At 35.6% G+C, this 21,817-nt stretch overlaps 1 pseudogene; it reads right to left on the bottom strand.

Annotated features, from left to right (window-relative positions):
• Positions 1–11,520: 11,520 nt before the first annotated feature.
• LOC112709356 (uncharacterized) lies at positions 11,521–21,389 on the bottom strand (annotated as a pseudogene).
• Positions 21,390–21,817: the final 428 nt, after the last annotated feature.

The raw sequence follows: 21,817 nt of genomic DNA, 5'->3' as shown, positions 1-21,817 counted from the left end.
TTCCATGCATGATCCGAATCCAAAGTCCATCAGGAAAGCAAAATTTAACATTTGTTGCTTGCCTCCAACGGATTTCATTTCTCACTTTGGATGGAATTCAAATTTAATTTAATGCATTGGAAACATAAGCAAGTGAGAGAAGATTGATTTGACTAAAGGCATCATTGCTACACGCCAACTAAGGGAAGTAAAAGCAAGCTATTTTCAATTAATTATTTTAATCACTTTGAAATAGCTTTACTTCAGATTCTTTCTTCTCTCTCTCATCTCTTTCTCTCTTCGGTTATTGCACAGAAAATATTGGCAGCCATGGAAGCAAAAGTGAGCTACCGAAAAGGAGAGAAAGCAAGCATCAAGACCATCAAGCTAATGATGGCAAGAAAACACACCAAAATAAAAGTGAGCTGTGGCTAAGATACTTACCAAATGGGGTTAGATTTGGTGAGGCTATCTTGAGCCTTATATGCTCAAAAATGGAAGAAGAAGATTCGGCCAGCTAGAAGAGATTCTTGAAGCATGGCTTGTCTTTGATTCTGCTCAACCACCACAGGGAGTAGCTAGCGTGGCGAAATGATGGTTGAAGGCAGATATTGAAGCAGATGAAGTCATTATCATCATGAGGCATCAAAGGCCAGAAATCCATCTTGGAGAGGAAGCCAAGGATGGAGAGCCCGGATTGATGAAGGGTGATGATCAAGAAAGGACTAGAGGTAATTGCATGTTGGTTAATGCATGGTTATCTCTTCTCTCTCTGTATGGCCGAACCGGTTCTGTGTTTGTTGAAGGAGGAAGAAGTTGGTTCGGTTTTGGCTTCAAGTGTGGAGGCTTTCCTCTTCTTTAAAAAGGGGGGAACAACCACTGTTTGAAGTAAGGAGAAAATTTGAGAGTGCAAGGCACAGTGTTCTCAGAGCTACCTGAGCTAACAGTTTTCTCTTCTCCTTCAATGTATTCTGTTTTGTAATTTTTCTGTTTAATTTTGTCATGTCTTGAGTCTCATGGAAAAAGGCAAACAAGTGAGGTTTGTATAAAAAAGCCATAGAGCAGAAAAAGGCAGAGAGTGCAAAATTAAAAGAAAAAGCCATAGATGTCTTAAAGGTCCTTTGTTCATCTATGTTGTGTATCATGATTCTGTGGGAATCCCCTTGTAAGTTGGGTTAGCACTTTACAAGTTGTAATCAGATTGATTATAGTGAAATTCCATCATGTTTGTGATGGAGACTGGATGTAGGCTGCACTGCACTTAGCAGCCGAACCAGGGTATATCTGGGTGCAATCTTCTTCTCTTTCTACTCCATTTCTGTTTTCTACTACACAGGAGCAAAAGCCAGAATTATCTCGTGCCAAGTGACGAGACAAAACAAAAAGTCTCGTGGCAAGGGACGAGACAAAACAAAGTTGCTCGTGTCCAGTGACGAGCAAAAATAGAAAAGTCTTCTCTGAAGGTCAGCAAGTGTTAGCATCGAAAAAGGGGGCTAAGATTCAACCCCCCTTCTCTTAGCCACTGAAACCATCAATTGGTATCAGAGCTTGGTCTCAAAGAGATCAAGCTTTGCAGCTTGGAGTAAAGATCCTCATGGCAGAAAACAGTGGCGCAAATGTGTTGTCATACAATCTGGCTGAAGGTCAATCAAGCAACAGACCTCCCCTCTTCAATGGGAAAAATTATACCTACTGGAAGGAGAGAATGAAGATATTTGTACAAGCCGTGGATTACAGACTTTGGAAGATCATCTTGGAAGGTCCTAATTTCCAACTACCACAAATGCTCAAGGAGTAATCTCTCTTAAACCAGAAGCAAGCTGGACCGAGGAAGATAGGAAGACGGTGGAGTTAAATGCCAAGGCAACCAATCTGCTCAACTGTGCTATCAGCTTTGAGGAATACCGACGAGTATCACGATGCACAACGGCAAAGGAAATCTGGGACAAGTTGCAAATCACTCATGAAGGAACTACCATTGTAAAGAAGACTCGGACAGACATGTTAAACAGGGAATATGAAATGTTTGCAATGAAGGAAGGAGAGTCCATTGATGAACTGTTCGAACGGTTCAATATCATCACTGTTGGCTTAGATGCTCTTGGAATCACACATTCAGAATCTGTGCTAGTGAGAAGAGTGTTGAGATGTCTCACAAAAGAGTGGGAAACAAAAGCTTTAATTATTTCTGAGAGTAGTAACTTAGATTCCATGACACTTGATGATTTGAGAGGAAATCTTCTTGCTTTTGAAAACTCCTATTTGAAAAAAGATTCAAAAAAGAAAGGAATTGCTTTTTCTTCTGTAACTAACCCTCTGGATGATGAATCCAGTGATAACTCTTCTGAAAATGAGTTTGTGTTGTTTGCAAAAAAATTTAGAAAAATGGTGAAGCTCAAAGGCAAAGGCAGCAGCTCAAGGAAGATGAAGAAAGACCTTAGCAAAGTAACTTGTTACAATTGCAAGGAAATGGGTCATTTCAAATCTGATTGTCCCAAGTTGAAAAAGGAAGAGAAGCCTAAAAGAGTGAAGAAGAAGGGACTGATGGCCATATGGGAAGATTTGGAAAATGACTCAGATGATGATGATGAAGAGTCTGAGACTAAATCACAGCCCTGTCTCATGGCAAATGAGATAGATCAGTTATCATTTCAAAACTCTGACACTGAAGACCTTCATCTTATGATAGACCATCTTTCTGGAAAAATAAGATGTTTTCTAACTGAGAATCAAGATCTTGAACAACAAAATTTCATTCTTAAAGCTGAAAATGACTTTCTCAAAGAAAAACTAAGAGAGGCCGAAACTGCTTGTGATCTTGTAGAAGAGAATAAGCAGTTAAAAGCCCAAGTTAGAAGCTGTGAAAGTGACCATTCTGTCCTTGCATATGTGAATTGTTTTAAGCAAAATGAAGAGTTGCTTAAAGAGGTTAAAAGACTTAAGGAAGACTTAGCCAAGTTCACCCAAAGTTCTGAAAAATTTGAATCAAATCTTGGCTAGTCAAAAACCTCTTTATGATAAAGCTGGATTGGGTTTTTATAAATCTGAAAAATCACATTTTGAAAACATTGCTTCATCTTCGAATGATGTTAAGTATCAAGACCCAACTTCCTTTAACAAAACAGCAACTCCAAGATTTTGTAGACTATGTAACCGAAGTGGTCATTTTCCAGTTCAATGTTTCTTTGGAGAAAGAATGATAGGTGATAAAGTTTACAAGGTTGTTTTTGATTATAATGATTTGGGACATAAGAGATGGTTTAACGTGAAAGGATCCAAGAAAATTTGGATACCTAAGGTCACTTGAGCTTATTTTGTAGGTATGCCTAGCTTCCAAGAAGAAAGAAAATATGTGGTATATGGACAGCGGATGTTCTAGGCATATGACCGGAAAAACAACCTTCTTCATAAAGCTTGATGAATATGATGGAGGGCTTGTCACTTTTGGAGATGATGCAAAAGGAAAAATAGTGGCTGTTGGAAAAGTTGGTAAAAATTTTTCTTCTTGTATAAATGATGTGCTTCTTGTAAATGGTTTGAAACATAACTTACTTAGTGTTAGTCAATTGTGTGATTTAGGTTTTGATGTTATCTTTAAGAAATTTGTTTGTTTGGTTGTTTGTGAGAAAACTGGGGATATTTTATTTGAAGCCAAGAGATGCAACAATGTGTATGGATTAACTCTTGAGGATTTAAAGGAACAAAATGTAGCATGCTTTACATCTTTTGAATCTGAAAAATGGCTTTGGCATAGAAAGTTGGGACATGCTAGTATGTACCAAATTTCTAAGCTAGTCAAAAAGAATTTGGTTAGAGGAATTCCAAACATCAAGTTTGATAAGGATCTTACTTGTGATGCTTGCCAATTGGGCAAACAAGTAAAATCCTCTTTTAAATTAAAAGATGGAATCTTAACCAAAAGGCCATTGGAAATGTTACATATTGATCTTTTTGGTCCTACTAGAACTCAAAGTTTGGGAGGTAAATATTATGGTCTTGTTGTGGTTGATGATTACTCTAGATTCGGTTGGGTACTTTTCCTTGCTCATAAGAATGATGCGTTTTATGCTTTTTCCACCCTTTGCAAGAAAATTCAAAATGAAAAGGATTTGAAAATTGCCCATTTGAGAAGTGATCATAGAAGAGAATTTGAAAACCAAGACTTTGAAAAATTCTGTGATGACTTAGGAATTTCTCATAATTTTTCATGCCCTAGAACACCCCAACAAAATGGGGTGGTTGAAAGAAGGAATCAAAGCCTTCAAGAAATGACTAGGGCCATGCTATGTGAGAATGAAATTCCTAAATTTTTATGGGCTGAAGCTGTGAACACAGCATGTTATATTTTGAATAGAACAATCATTAGAAAAGGGTTAAAGAAAACTCCTTATGAGCTATGGAAAGGAACCCCTCCAAATCTTAAGTACTTTCATGTTTTTGGATGCAAATGCTTTGTACTTAATAATAAAGAAAATCTTGGAAAATTTGATCTAAAATCCTATGAAGGAATGTTTGTTGGATATTCCACCACAAGCAAGGCTTATAGAGTTTATCTCAAGGAACATAGGACAATAGAGGAATCCATACATGTTACTTTTTGTGATTCTAACTTAATTCCCAGTATTGTGAAGGATAATGATTCAGATTGTGAAGAGGCTGAAACAAGTAAAGAAAATCCCAAATCTGTGCAAAATGAAGAATCTGTCAACCCGGTTTTGTCTCGTCAGATCGAAGGAGAAACTTCCATTTTGTCTCCTGAGCAGGCACGAGCAACTGAAACAGTGAGACCACCAGAAGTTCATCAAAACTCTACACCTGTCCGAAAGCCTAGAGAATGGAAGTCCATGAGGGGTTATCCTCATGATTTCATCATTGGTGATCCTTCTCAAGGAGTAACAACAAGATCATCCACCAAAAGGCAAACCGAACCTAGCAATCTTGCTCTCTTGTCACAAATAGAGCCCAACAATGTCAAACAAGCTCTTGAGGATCCATCATGGGTCAAAGCAATGCAAGAGGAGCTTGCTCAATTTGACAAGAATAAGGTTTGGACACTAGTACCTCATCCGAATGGTAAGAAAGTTACCAGTACTAAGTGGGTTTTTAAAAATAAACTTGGTGAGGATGGACAAGTTGTTCGTAACAAGGCTAGATTAGTGGCCCAAGGTTACGATCAAGAAGAGGGTATTGATTTTGATGAGTCTTTTGCTCCGGTAGCTAGAATGGAAGCAATTAGGTTGCTTCTTGCCTATGCTGCCCATAAGGGTTTCAAAATGTTTCAAATGGATGTTAAGTGTGCCTTCCTTAATAGTTTTATTGATAGGGAAGTGTATGTGGCTCAACCCCCCGGTTTTGAACATAAAGAACTTTCAAATCATGTTTTTAAATTAACTAAGGCTCTTTATGGTCTTAGACAAGCTCCAAGAGCTTGGTATGAAAGGCTTAGTGCCTTCTTGTTGGAAAATAATTTTCAAAGGGGAACCACCGACACTACCTTATTCATTAAAGCATCTAATGATGATATTATTCTTGTTCAAGTTTATGTTGATGACATTGTATTTGGTTCGGCCAATGTTTCCTTGTGTGAAGAGTTTGGAAAACTCATGACTAGTGAGTTTGAGATGAGTTTAATGGGAGAGCTTACTTTCTTTCTTGGCCTCCAAATTAAGCAAACTCCTAGTGGTACTTTTATTCACCAAGGAAAGTATGCAAAAGAACTTATCAAAAAGTTTGGCCTAGAAAATTCCAAATCAATGGGCACTCCTATGCATCCCAATACTAAACTTGAAAAGGATGATGATGGCTAAGATGTGGATGAAACTAGGTATAGAGGAATGATAGGTTCACTTATGTACCTTACCTCCTCTAGACCGGATATAGTCCAAAGTGTGGGTGTATGTTCAAGGTTTCAATCTCATCCACAAGAATCCCACCTTACGGCTGTTAAACGCATCATTAGATACATTAAGGGAACTTGTAATTATGGATTATGGTATCCTAAATCTGATGATTTTTGTGCAGTAGGTTTTTGTGATGCAGATTATGCGGGAGATCGAGTAGATAGGAGGAGCACCTCAGGCATGTGTTGCTTCCTTGGAAGCTCACTCAACATGTGGTCAAGCAAAAAACTAGCCACAGTGGCTCTATCCACTGCTGAAGCCGAATATGTTTCCGCATCTGCATGTTGCTCACAATTAATTTGGTTAAAAACACAATTGGAAGATTACAAATTAAAAATCAATAGTATACCCTTATTTTGTGATAATATGAGTGCTATAAACATTTCAAAAAATCCTGTTCTGCACTCAAGAACTAAGCACATTGAGATAAAATATCATTTTATTAGGGAACATGTGCAAAAGGGTACTATTGATATTCAATTTGTAAAATCTGAAGACCAAATTGCTGACATTTTTACAAAACCTCTCTGTGAAGACAGATTCTGTACATTGAGAAAAAGTTTGGGAATGTTTGATTTGAGTTTCATTGAAAATCTGTGAATATGTGACTCTGTTTAGTTTTTGCTCGTAGGTTTGGATGAGATAAAAATAATGGCATAATGGAAGAGCTGTGGTCAAGGGGGAGGCAACGCAGAATTCAAAATTTTATGGGCCCCACCAAAATTTCATGACCCCACCATAACAGTTTTGTTAGTTATCTCTCTATGTACATAAGAATCTTCTTCCTTGTGTCATCATATCTTCTTGGAAGTGGTTATTGTCAAATCAAATCCCTCTCTCCATCTAATCCCTTGATTTAAGGCAACAACTTTTCAGTTTTAGATTTCAAAAGTTAAAAGGAAAATCATCTTTTTGGGTAATAACCACCCCATAATGGTCATTAACCGCCCACTAATGATCATTATTTCCATCATTCTCTCTCTCCAAGCCACATTTAATGTGTCACCCACCTTGCTTCTCTCCCACTCCACTCGGTTATCAACCACACCCTTTCATATTTCATTCCTCCATTACTATGAAAAAGAAAACCGCGCCAAGAAAAAGTGAAAGAATTCTTCTTTCTCAAAAACCATCAACGCCTCAAACCCACACTCATATCCACATTCATTCAACCTCATCATCTTCTCCTTCACCACCATCCAAACAAACAACCACCATGAGAAAAAAGGTGATTGCCCACAAGAGTTCAGGCCGAGGCAAGAACAAGAAACCCGTAGTTGAAGAAGAAGAGCAAGAATCTCATACTTCTCCTACTCCTTCACCTCCACCCTCATCACCGAAGAAGACTACCCCCGGAAAAAGCTCAAAGAAGAATCAAGGGTTTGCACTAAATGACACGACTGAACCTCCAAACTTGGAATCCATGGAATTCCGAGACAAGTATGGCAAGACTCACTCTCATTTTGATCCAAGCAGATTTAACTCCTGCACTTCTTTTGAGTTTCACAAAGAGGTTATGGAGAAACGTCATTTGTGCACTACCTATCTTGTTAGTCTCGAAAATCTCAAGAGCACCAACATTCCCTCTCTGTTTGAACTCCTCAACTGGAAGCCTCTGCTCCTCATCAAAAAACCAGTGTACCCAGGTCTTGTTCGAGAATTTTATGCTAATATGCGACTCATTGATGGCACCCTTCATTCCTATGTCAAAAGGGTTCAAATAGCCCTTGATGCTGAGACAATTGGAGCGGCCCTGGGCTTCAAGGATGAAGGTCCGCGAGCATATATGGTGGAGAAATGGGACACACAAGTTGGCATTTCACACAATACTGTTCTCTAGCACATTTGCAAGAACCTTTCTGGATTGCATGGCACCATTCCAACCCACAAAGCCCTTGGACCAGTCAATTCCCTGCTTCACCGAATCATCACTCATATTCTGACTCCCCAAAGCGGCTCACACAACCGAGTAACATTTTCTGACTGTCTCATATTGTTTGCTTTGGTTACCTCTACTCCTATCTCCTTTGGTTATATTATGATTAGACACATGTGGGATTCTGTTAGAAGCACCAGAAAGGCTAACCTGCCTTATGGTATGTTTTTAACTGGTATTTTTGAGTACTTTAAAGTTGATTTGTTGAATGAGAAGGTAGAAAACGATGTGTCTACAATCCGTGGTGGAGGAGCAACTAAGGAAACCAAAGAGCGAAAATCGGACAGTGAGCATGAAGGCAGGCCAGAATCTTCCAAAACAATCAGATCCATTCAACAGATTTTGGGAGAATTTTCAAACATAGCAGACATGATGTTTCGATCTCATAAAGAAGTCCGCAAGCAAGCTTATGAAAATGAGAAAGCTTGGAAAAACTGCAAAGAAAGGGTCAACCTGATGCTGGAACACCTTAACAAGGAATTGGGAGATGATAGTGAAGGAGGCGCTGAGGAAGAGGATATTCAATTCTCGGATGATTAGTGATTTATTTCTCTGTTTGATATTGGCTCCATTCGGCTCAATCCTTTTTCTATAAGCATGACTTGATACTCACTGCTGTAGGATAATCTCTAGGATACTTTGATACACTCTTGCTATTTTATCTTGAACTTTTTGTTATGATAATCATGGTTTGTGCAGGTGCCCCTTTGATGACAAAAGGGGGAGGAAGAATTTTAGGTTCCAAAATTGAAATTGGAACGAAACAGGGGCTGGAAAAACAGGGCAACAGGGGTTGAAATTTTCAATTTTGAAAATTCATGATCACCCTTGTTTAAAAGAATGCATGTTGTTATTGCATTTGTTTTATTATGGTTATTACTGTTTGAACTGCATTTTTTTGTTTATCATGATTAGTTTATTTGGCATTTGGTTTATAATGATTAATTTATTTTGATGCCTAGCTGCTGTTTCATCATTGATAAACTTGATGGATTGAAAATTTATTTTTGGCAGTTCCTTTAATTTGTGTAAAATATCAAAACTGCCTTGTTTTGTTCTTCAAATATTTTTCATCATGTTGATTTGCTCTGATATAAACAGGAAAATGTTTGAAAAATATTTGGATATCTTTAGTTTGAGCAGTAAATCACTTTATGATATCAAATGAGTTTTGATTATCAATTAAAACTACTCATAAATCAAGCATTTAGCATCATATATAAAAATGCTAAATAACATTGTTACTTGAAGCTTGATTTAAATGTTACAGGTTAGTGCTTCCCTTGGTAAAATAGCACACATTAAGGGGGAGTCATGTGACATTTAGAAAGGGGGAGAAATTCAAATTCAAAGGGAGTATTCTTTACTCAATCTCAAAATTTCTTTCCATTTCAATTTTAATAATGTTTGTCATCAAGGGGGAGATTGATGAGTTTGGAAAACTCTTATTTAATTTTGATGATGAACAAACATTATTAAAATGCTTAATTACAAAATTATTAATTTGATCTTAATTTATATTTGCCTAATTAATAATTTTGTTGTGCAGATTTATCTTGGGCCGGAAAACAAAGATGTTGCTAGCCCAAAATTAAAAATCAGCATTGCTACATGAGGCTGAATTATTAAATGGGAAAGCCAATGTTATCGAAATGGGCCAGCTTTGATCATAATGTCACAAGGCCCAAATTCAATTTTGATGAATGTTTCCATGCATGATCCGAATCCAAAGTCCATCAGGAAAGCAAAAGTTAACATTTGTTGCTTGCCTCCAACGGATTTCATTTCTCACTTTGGATGGAATTCAAATTTAATTTAATGCATTGGAAACATAAGCAAGTGAGAGAAGATTGATTTGACTAAAGGCATCATTGCTACACGCCAACTAAGGGAAGTAAAAGCAAGCTATTTTCAATTAATTAGTTTAATCACTTTGAAATAGCTTTACTTCAGATTCTTTCTTCTCTCTCTCATCTCTTTCTCTCTTCGGTTATTGCACAGAAAATATTGGCAGCCATGGAAACAAAAGTGAGCTACCGAAAAGGAGAGAAAGCAAGCATCAAGACCATCAAGCTAATGATGGCAAGAAAACACACCAAAATAAAAGTGAGCTGTGGCTAAGATACTTACCAAATGGGGTTAGATTTGGTGAGGCTATCTTGAGCCTTATATGCTCAAAAATGGAAGAAGAAGATTCGGCCAGCTAGAGGAGATTCTTAAAGCATAGCTTGTCTTTGATTCTGCTCAACCACCACAGGGAGTAGCTAGAGTGGCGAAGTGATGGTTGAAGGCAGAGATTAAAGCAGATGAAGTCATTATCATCATGAGGCATCAAGGGCCAGAAATCCATCTTGGAGAGGAAGCCAAGGATGGAGAGCCCGGATTGATGAAGGGTGATGATCAAGAAAGGACTAGAGGTAATTGCATGTTGGTTAATGCATGGTTATCTCTTCTCTCTCTGTATGGCCGAACCGGTTCTGTGTTTGTTGAAGGAGGAAGAAGTTGGTTCGATTTTGGCTTCAAGTGTGGAGGCTTTCCTCTTCTTTAAAAAGGGGGAACAACCACTGTTTGAAGTAAGGAGAAAATTTGAGAGTGCAAGGCACAGTGTTCTCAGAGCTACCTGAGCTAACAGTTTTCTCTTCTCCTTTAATGTATTCTGTTTTGTAATTTTTCTGTTTAATTTTTTCATGTCTTGAGTCTCATGGAAAAATGCAAACAAGTGAGGTTTGTATAAAAAAGCCATAGAGCGGAAAAAGACAGAGAGTACAAAATTAAAAGAAAAAGTCATAGATGTCTTAGAGGTCCTTTGTTCATCTATGTTGTGTATCATGATTCTGTGGGAATCCCCTTGTAAATTGGGTTAGCACTTTACAAGTTGTAATCAGATTGATTATAGTGAAATTCCATCATGTTTGTGATGGAGACTGGATGTAGGCTGCACTGCACTTAGCAGCCAAACCAGGATATATCTGGGTGCAATCTTCTTCTCTTTCTACTCCATTTCTGTTTTCTACTACACAAGAGCAAAAGACAGAATTATCTCGTGCCAAGTGACGAGACAAAACAAAAAGTCTCGTGGCAAGGGACGAGACAAAACAAAGTTGCTCGTGTCCAGTGACGAGCAAAAATAGAAAAGTCTTCTCTGAAGGTCAGCAAGTGTTAGCATCGAAAAAGGGGGCTAAGATTCAACCCCCCCTTCTCTTAGCCACTGAAACCATCACCCACAAATTAATTTTTTAATTAAAAAAATTAACTATTTTATGAGATTTTTAAATCTCCACAAATCCTATAATTATTTTTTTATTTTTAATTTTAAATCATTCATTAATCCCTTCTAATTTACATATTTTCAAATTAAAAATTTATTTTTTAATATCAAAATTTAAAAATAATTAGAGAGAGACAAATAATTAGAACAAAATAAAAGCTTTTATTTATTTTGAGAGCAACTACTAACTTGTCATAAAACATAGCAATGACATGGCCAATAATGTCCTACTGCAATATCAAAATACTAAAACAATAACCATGATATGCAACATATGATTCGAAAGTCAAACAACATAAAATGCAATACAAGACGAGATGAAAAATAAATGAAGCAAATTCATGTGAGCAGACGTTAATGAACTAATAACATTAATGAATGAAAATAACACTTGTAATAAATTCAGTGAAAAGATTGCTTTGACATATTTTTCTCCTTCACCAAACCACTGCAACAAACAAAAATGATATCACCGTGATGCTTAAGCACAAAAGGAACATAGAAGTTTCAATTTGTAAAACTTCTAATATCTTTGAAGTAATGTCGGACATTAAAATGTTGATGAAATTCGCTCCAGCTTCAGTTGCTACAGCTTTTGCAAGCATAGTTTTTCCTGTGCCAGGGGAGCCAAAAAGCAATATTCCTTTGCAAGGCTAAATATACAAATAACAAAGTAATTGTATCAGATGCTGAAGACATTACATAATCTACATAAAAAAGTATTTGATAAATCATTAGATGCAACTAAAGAGAATCTTCTACCTTAATCAGCTGTCCTTTGCAAAATAATTCCAGCCTCTAAAGAGGACGCATGACCAATTCCTTCAAGGTGTCCGTACATTTTCCAAAGCTCCAATATCATCGAATGTCACCCTAATATCGGTTGGTGGAATAACATCACCAAGTAAGTTTTTCTCAAATTCATTTTTGGTAACCACATCCTGTCATGGAAGAACAAATATAAGAGAGACTAAGTATAGGCAATCGCATATTTTGGAAAAGTTACAATGCAAAGCAAGTTCCGCATAATAAGATGATAAAAAGAAAGTGTATAATTTCATTACTAAACTGTAATAAAGGGATGGCAACTCAGTTAGCAAGCCTTGCAAGTGTATAATTATAATGCTTTATTTTGAGATCGTGAGATACTGAGATGTTTTCGCTTAATCGTCAATTCTTAGTTTTATTTTTTATTAAAATATGTATATCCATATATATGGTATTAAGTATGCTAGCTACTACGTTTTGTTAATTATTCCGGTTACGATTTTCATTTGAATAAACAATAGCTAAAAATTAAAATAGACAAAGGAACAAATATTTCACCTTATCAACAAAATTTAATCCAAAAGATATATAAAACCATCATCTTAAGAATGAAATTGTATATATGCAAATTAAAAGTGCAATTCTATTTATATATATGCATGTTACTACTTTTTATATTTTAATTCGTTTTTTTCCCAGCATGGCACATGCATATATATTGGCATGGGCTGTTCTATAATTGTGAAGCTATGTAGAAAATCAGCATTTTGGCCGCAAATATGAAATGTTCATACTTAGATACTACATTTGCTTCAAATAAAAATGGTGGGAAAAAGGTTAAAAAGAATACTGACTTTCGGTTGTTAGGAATTGATCTTTGATGCAGACAGTTTTTAAGTCAGGACATTCCAATCCAATTCTGCTGAGAACCTGATATCAACAAAGGAATTACATTGTAAGTATAACAAATAGTAACACATGACACTTGGTATTTATATAAAACCAAGTAAAAAATATCCAGATTGTTTGGTAAGCCAGAGCATAGTGTACAGCGACAATCAACATACTAGTCATCGAACAAATTCAATCAGGAAAAGGAGAATAGCAAAACAAAACAAAATAAATAAATAAAGGCATATTAATAGGATAAAATTAATATAAATCGAAAATATTAAAGATAAAATTAAAATAAATTAAAATTTAGATGTATTTTTAAAATTTTTAGTAAATTTTAGAGACAAAAAATATACTATTAAATGAATGCTAATGGAGGGTTGTTTCCAATATTTTTGATGATGGGATAATAGGTGTCTAAATGAATTATTGGACTAGTTTATTTAATCTATTCTTTTTTGAATTAATTGAACCCATTTTATTTAACCCATAATTTAAATAAATTTGATTTTAATAACAAAGACAGACTAATGCAATAAATTTAACCCATTTTGAGAGGCCCTAGTCCTTTTCGGACTAAAATTCACCCAAAAGGCCGAAATATCGGTGTCACTTACTCAATCATTCCTTAGTTAAAAATTTCAAAATTACTTTTATTAGATGGAAAAAAAACGCATGCTAATTCATCGGAATCTAGGCTGAATAAACATGATGTGGCTGAATTGACAATTCAAGTCATAGTAGGGAATAAAATTCCAATATGATCCCACTAAACATTACGCACTTGCTGTCGGCAAAGATATTAACTATGCCTCGAGCCAAATTATTAGGCCCCAAGTAATTTGGTCCAAAGTATAGAAAAAAATATTTCATAAATATAAAATAACCAGAATTAATTATTTTTTTAAAAAATTATTTCTTTTAATAAAACAGTCAATTTTCTATAAATATCCACATATCATTAAGTACATTAGTATATGACATACCATGAGCCAATACTACGTCTATATGTCATAACACAAGCCACATCAATGTATCACTACTAACTAGTGTTATTGGCTGATCAATAAACAGAATAACTTATAAAATATAATTAGTATTTTATCCATAATAACATTATAAGAATATAATCTTTTTAAAATTACGTCAATTTTACCCTGATATTATAGATTATATTACAAAAAATTTAATAAAATCAAACTATTTTTATAAAATAATCGCAAGGAATAAAAGTCCTCATCGACTAAGAAGATTAGAGTTTTCATAAATAAAAAAATTAAATAATAAACTTTTTAATTATTATTTTTATATAAAAGAATTTATTTACAAAAATTCTGATCTTCTTAGTCGACGGAGACTTTTGTCCTTTACGATCATTTTGTAAATGTAATTTAATGTTATAAATTTTGTGTCATAATCTATTATATCAAGATCGACATAATTTTAAAAGATTTATATTCCCATAATAATATTACGGATAAAAATAATAGTTTTAATTATAAAATTAGTAATAGACAATTAACGACAAATAAAATTTCAATATTTAAAATAATGCAATTATTTAAATAACTACTAGTTTTTACTCAGTATACAACTACTGACCTTATTTGATATGGATGATAAAGAGAAATTACCATAAAATTTTTAAAAAATTAACGGAACAATTACTCTTTATTTATGTTTAATCAAAGAATGTGTTCAATTTTTAGACTCTCGCCTTTCGGTGTCCAACTATCCATAAAATGTTAAACAAAACATTCAGTTCATATAGTCGTACATAAATGTCTATTTTAAATATATATATATTGTTGCAATTGCAAGTATGAATTTCAAGACCAAAAAAATGAAAGTTATGAATTTTAGATTCCTATACTTCTAAAACATTTTCAGCGAGCTTTAGAAATATTCCCGACTATTTTTTTATGGAAAAGTATAGGTAACCAATAATATTTTTGAACAATGTATAAATAATGTGAATTAATAGGGTTAAAAGAGTAAATTTAATTAGTAGCATTAAATTAGGGTGTAGTATATTTTTATTTGATTGGTGGTTGTTCATGTTATTCAAGATAGTCATTGTTTACCTAGCACTCCCATTTTTTTATTTTCAATACTTCAAGAAAAGCTTCTATAAGACATTAAATATACCTAAAAAATTACAAGTATTTCCATGATAGAACAGCCATTAGCTTCGACACTTGAAAGGAAAAAAAATTTGCTTAAAGAAGGCTCATTTAAGTTCGAATTAAAAGATATAAAATCACATGACATAAACAGCAAGACTTAAATAACGTACGCCATTTCTTTTTCCTTTCACGAACACAACCCTAATCTCCACTTGTGTTGACAATAAGAATTGGAAAGAACAAAAGATTTGTTGTAAACCTTTAAATAAATTTTACTCAAAGCAGCATATGCAGGATACAAAATTTATGCTACCAAAAGTAAGCAGGTTAATGCTCATTTTGATCTCCATAAAGTACATGCGTCAATCATTTTAGTTCTCATTGAGTTTAACGAGTCAAGTAAAAAGATTCACACGTGTACATAGAAGAACCAAATTAAGCATTAACCTGCAAAAAAATGTCGATTTCGGCCACCTCCATAGCATTGCAGACCCATTCAAGAACATCACCTTTGGGGAACTGCAGTAGAAAGGTGTGAGAAGATTTAATAACAGTCAACAAATATTTTTGATAGTTTGAAAAAGATGGTGTTGGTAAATATCTTTCAATTCAAAGATAAATATTTAAATTTCAAACATACAAACATTAACATGAATGCAGATGAAATTGAGAACAATAATGAAATGAAGTATTAAATACCATTGTTTGTAAAAAGTCACATACAAACCTACAAAAAAATAAAAATAAAAGGGTTAGTGGCATATAGGGAGGCTTTGAACTTCTCAAGGGGGAAAAGCTATAATTAATAATAGAAAAGAGATCCAATGATAGGAACACGTAATTAAAAATAAGCATACTTTGGGAACTTTTCCTCAACCATTGATGTGTGTAAATTCCTGCTAAGCTACAAATTTAAAAATACAAGGACTTTTGTTGAATATGTATATACATATACTGATCATTAATTTATGAGCAAAATTTTATATAATGTAGAGTTTTTTACCCGCATCATGTAATATAAATTATGATATGATAGAAGCTGAGACTCCACGGCGTCTTTAGTGACAAGGCAATTGATGTAGGTCCTGGTGTAGTTCTTGTAAACCTATGAGAAAAAAATAAAAAAAAATATAAAAATATGCCAATTTCATCAAATAATTCATCAAATAAAGAAGTACCCTCTCAGAAGCATACCATACAAGGGCAGGTAGGATCAATTGGTCGAGTATCATCAGCCATGGCTCTATGTTTTAGTTTTAGTACTCCCTACAAACATACCGCAAAGAATTAAATTTAAAATCATGCGGATGCATCAACAAGTGGACTATGATGGCAGGAAAAAATTATAAGGTTATGTTCAGCTAGACGGAAAAGATGGGCTACATTTTGTGGTGCTAAATTTTAAAGGAAGAACGGAAAAATTTCAGAGTAAAATTCACTAATTCTACGGATAAATTTTACTTTATATTTGACTAAGGTAAATGTTTGCCCCCGTTTAGTGAATTGCATATTTGAGCTCTTGAGAATTTTTGTTTTCTCTGTATACCAAACAACTTGTAATTTTAAGGAGATAATATTTTTCTCCTTTAATTTTTATTCCATAAAGTTTTGTTCTCAAAAAGTTTAATTGTAACATAGCCTAAATTGTCCATAAAATGGAAAAAGATCACCTCAAGAATAAGCGCAGTGCCAAAACGTGCTGTACGGGTGGGGTAGACACAATCATACATGTCTGCACCCAAAGCACTACAAACAACAATATCAAGTGGATAACCAACTCCCTAGAAGTACAAGCAAATGGTATGAAATTGATTTAATTTGAAATGTATATCAAAGTAATGGCTGCTATGACGAAAGTTATTCTGACCATAACGTATCGTGGTTTATCCTCTGGCAAAGCAGCAGTGCACTGAGCAACAACTCACCAAAACGAATCTTTATCATCGCCTCCTGCAAGACCACCAATAGCATAGCTGTGACAAAAAAAATTATATTAAGCTTCTTATCAGCATTACGAAACTATTGATTCCACATGTCCTCCTTTATTTCACAAGGTTACTTCTAACTGTAGTATGTCAATGAAAGAAGACCTTTATATATTCATGCATATTTTTGGAATGCTATACTATTTTTTTCACTCTTTTGATAAGTACTAGATACCATATCAACAATCCTAGTTTTCCTTTTCTTTTGTTAAATTGAATCAGGAATAACACATTAAATTGTCTCGAGTTAGTTTAACTCACAATTTATAGTTTAACTTTAAGATATTACACAGTAATGATTCATGAATAATATGACCAAGCCCATTTTGTCTGGTGCCTAAACAAAAGAGACTGGAGCTGACATTCAAACCAGCTAGTATTGTATACTGTCTAGTATAGTTCTAAAAGACAGCACAAAATAAATAAATAACATTAGAAATTGCAATAAACCACAAAATAGACTATATGACTAAATAAACTTACACTTACTCAGGCAAGTTGCGGTCTACCAAACCTTTGACACAGATGTTCTTGAGTACAGCATATTGCAAATTATAAATTTATAGTTAGTTACTTGTTTCACAACATCCACATTGATAATAGGAAGAACATCATGGTTTGTGCTAAATTTTACCTCAACTCAGGATCTAAACCACCTTGTACAATACCAAACAAGTTCTGATCGTGAGGTCTCTTGTGCGTTGTTAACAGAAGGAATGTCCATTATATTTAGCATTGGAAACAACCAAAGACTTAAATGATACACTTCAATAACATAATTACCTGCTATGCATCTATCTATCCATCTAAGCGTTCGATACATAGCTTCCTCAATTCTTGGACCAGTAATGGTGGTCTTTACGACATCATCCAAAGCCATAATAATATCTGCTCAAATTATATTATGTACAATTTATGACGAACATAAGAAAGAAAAATCAATTTTCTTAAAATATATTGTTACAGTTTGCTAGCTGTAAGCTCCAACCAAAAACTCCATAAGCAGGTACAAGAAACCAGAAATTATTGAAGGCATCAAGAAAACGTGCATAAGAACAACGAATCAATTACCAGTGCTATACTTTGTAGTCAGTACTACAATCTGTTATGCATGTCACTTGCAATTTTCTATGAGGCTTACATTATAAATATTAATCGATGTCCATACTTTCCCCCAAAAACAACAAACTCAATACGAATGCAATATTGTATTATAAAAAAATGAAACAATTTGGCAACAATTTTGAAGGTAAACTTTGTTATCTTATAGCATGAAATGGCTTGAGCATGAGAATGAAAAAAAAAACAACAACAACAACAAAGCCTTGTTCCACTAAGTGGGGTCGGCTACATGAATCAAACGATGCCATTATGCTCTGTCATGTATCATGTCTACAAAGAGACCATTTACATGTAGATCTCGTTTGACCACCTCATGGATGGTCTTCTTAGGTCTTCCTCTGCCTCTCACCCGTTATCCATCTTCCATCTCATATACTCTCCTGACTAGATGTTCTATCGGTCTTCTTCTCACATGTCCAAGCCATCTGAGACGCGATTCAACCATCTTTTCCACAATAGGTGCTACTTCAACTCTCTCCCTTATATCTTCGTTCCTTATTTTATCCAATCGCGTATGACCACTCATCCATCTCAACATCTTCATCTCTGTCACACTCGACTTATGTTCGTGCTCTCCTTTAGCCGCCTAACACTCCGTACCATAAAGCATAGCCGGTCTTATAGCGGTGCGATAGAATTTACCTTTAAGTTTTAAAGGCACTTTTTTGTCGCATATAAAACCAGATGCACTCCGCCATTTTGACCAACCTGCTTGGATCCTATGATTTACATCATGTTCAATCTCTCTATTATCCTGTATGATGCACCCAAGATACTTAAAACATTTAATTTTTCGTAGGATATTTTCTCCAATCTTCACCTCTATATTTGTGTTTTCCCTTCTCAGACTAAACTTACATTCCATATATTCCGTCTAGCTACGGCTTATGCGCAGACCATACACTTCTAGAGCTTCTCTCCATAACTCCAACTTTTTATTTAGGTCCTCCCTTGACTCTCCCATAAGGACGATATCATCAGCAAAAAGCATGCACCATGGCACAAGCTCTTGGATGTGCTCTATGAGTACTTCCAAGACTAATGTGAAAAAGGTATGGATATAAGGATGATCCCTGGTGTAATCCTATACCAATAGAAAATTCCTCTGTCACACCACCTTGAGTCTTCACACTAGTTGTGCCCCCATCATACATGTCTTTAATTGCACGAATATATACGATCCTTACTCTCCTCTTTTCTAAAACCTTCTATAAGACCTCCCTTGGTACTCTATCATACGCTTTTTTCAAATCAATAAACACCATATGTAGATCCCTTTTATTACTACGATACCTCTCCATCATCCTTCTTAATAGGTATATCCTTCAGTGATAGACCTACCTAGCATAAATCCAAATTGATTCTCTGTTACTTGTGTCTCTTTTCTCAACTTCCGTTCTATCACCCTTTCCCGTAACTGTATGGTATGACTCATAAGCTTGATCTCTCTATAGTTTTTGCAACTTTGTATATCTCCCTTATTCTTGTAGATAGGTACCAAGGTGCTCTTTCTCTACTCATCAGGCATCTTCTTTGACCTTAAAAGCTCAATAAAAAGCTTGGTTAACCAGTTTATACCTTTTTCTCTAAGACCCTTCCAAACTTCAATCGGGATATTATCAAGTCCTACTGCCCTGCCATTTTTCATCTGCTTTAGAGCCTCTTTCACCTCGAAGTCTTGAATCCTTTGACAGTAGTCAAAATTTTTATCTTCCTCCCTTGTGCATAACCGACCAAGGCTCGGAAGAGTCTTCTGTCCCTCATTGAATAACTCGTAGAAGTAGCTCTTCCACACCTTTCATTAATCTTCTCCTCTTGAGCCAACACATCTCCATCCTTGTCCTTTATGCACTTAACCTGATCCAAATCTCTTGTTCTTCTTTCATGACTCTTTGCGATTCTATATATACCTTTTTCTCCTTCTTTCGTGTCCAAAGACTAGCAGAGACCCTCATATGCTCTTGTTCTTGCTTCACTTACAGCCACTTTTGTCTCTTTCTTAGCCGCCTTATATTTTTCCCAGTTATCTGCGTTGCGGCATAAAGACTACTCTTTAAAGCACTCCCTTTTTATCTTTATCTTTTCTTGTACACTCGCATTCCACCACGAAGACTCCTTGTCTCTTGACCCTATTCCTTTAGATTCACCAAAGCTTTCTTTTGCTGTTCTTCTAATAACTTCTGTCATCTCCCTCCACACCTCTTCCGCACTTCCATTCCCATCCCACTTTGTATCTTCTCCTACCCGTCTTAGGAAGCTTCTTTGTTCCTCACTTTTCATCCACCACCACCTTGTCCTTGGGTTCTTCGTATGATATCTTTTCCTCAACTTTTGCTCAACACGAAAATCCATGACGAGCACCCTATGTTGTGTTGTCAAACTTTCTCCCGGGATAATTTTACAATTAATGCAATATTTCCGGTCGACTTCCTCAACAAGAAGAAGTCGATTTGAGAGCCTGTCACGCCACTCTTATAGGTTATAAGATGTTCGTCTCTCTTTTTAAAAAGTCCAAAATAGCTTTACACTCGGCATTGATCACCCCGAAACCATGGCCTCTGTGAATACTCCCATATCCAGTCACTTCTCTCCCAACATGGCCATTTAAATCTCCTCCTAAGAAAATCTTATCTCCCAAAGGTATGTCTTAAACCAAACTCTCCAGATTCTCCCAAAACCTTATCTTGTGTTGTTCGTCCGAACCCACTTGCGGTGCATAGGCGCTAATCACATGGAAACCACCTCCCTCCACCACAAGTTTGATAGAGATGATCCGATCTCCCACCCTCTTGACATCCACTACGTCCTTCTTCCACTGCTTATCCACAATTATTCCAACCCCATTCCTATTATTCACCATTCCTGTATACCAAAATTTGAAACCAAAAGTATCCAACTCCCTAGCCTTCGCACCAACCCACTTTGTTTCTTGTAGGCACATAATGTTAATCTTCCTCCTTGTCATGGTGTCCACCACCTCCATGGACTTCATTTGCTGCATATTAGAAAGGATAAATTGGAAACTCTAACCTTGAGTACCCATTGGCATAAATAGTGGTGTTTGACACACAAAATGAGGGAAGGTCAATTGAGCTGCACGAGCACGGTTGAACCGGCTAAGAATCTAAGAAAGCAAACATAATAATAAAACTTCAGGAAAAAAATAACCAAAGAATGGTTCAACAAGTGCACACAGTGCTTCTCAGCCATCATCTAGAGTTATCACTTATTCTCTTGTATGCATACCCATATCATTCTTTCGGCCTTAGTCATCCAAAGGTAAAACAACAAAAATAGCAACAAATGAATGTCGTTGATTTTCACATAAATAAGACAACAAAACTTCAGCAATGTGAAGGCGTAAGAGAACTCAAATAGAATGGGGAGTTGAACCACGAAATGAAGCGCCATGGGCTTTGTTTGAGGAGCGGAGTAGGGCACGCAACTAATGGTATGTCCTAGCATGGAAGAAGAACGGCCGTAAGCAATGGCATTATGAACAGCACAAACAAAGAATTATTACATGAATAAAAAGTGTTTTAGATAGAAACGGATAGAGAAAACTTACAGAGAGAGAGGGGAGGAACAAGAACATGCGACGAATGAAGTGCCCTAGGCTATTAAAAGCGTTAAAGCTGTGGTGTGCGTACCTTCATGGCTGTGAAAGCAGGTTGGCCAGAACTTGTGATGTGGTAGAGTGTTGCTAATGTTTGGTCTCAATCTCAGAGGAACCGCAATGGCAATGCTATTTCTCATTCCAAGATGAAAACGGACCATACTATACCTTGCATTAAACAAGCTATGACAACTTTAGACTAAGCCTGGCCTATAACATGTTA

This window comes from Arachis hypogaea, chromosome 9 (assembly GCF_003086295.3).
Source record: "Arachis hypogaea cultivar Tifrunner chromosome 9, arahy.Tifrunner.gnm2.J5K5, whole genome shotgun sequence".
Lineage (NCBI taxonomy): Eukaryota > Viridiplantae > Streptophyta > Magnoliopsida > Fabales > Fabaceae > Arachis > Arachis hypogaea.
This window is presented reverse-complemented; position numbering and strand designations above follow the sequence as displayed.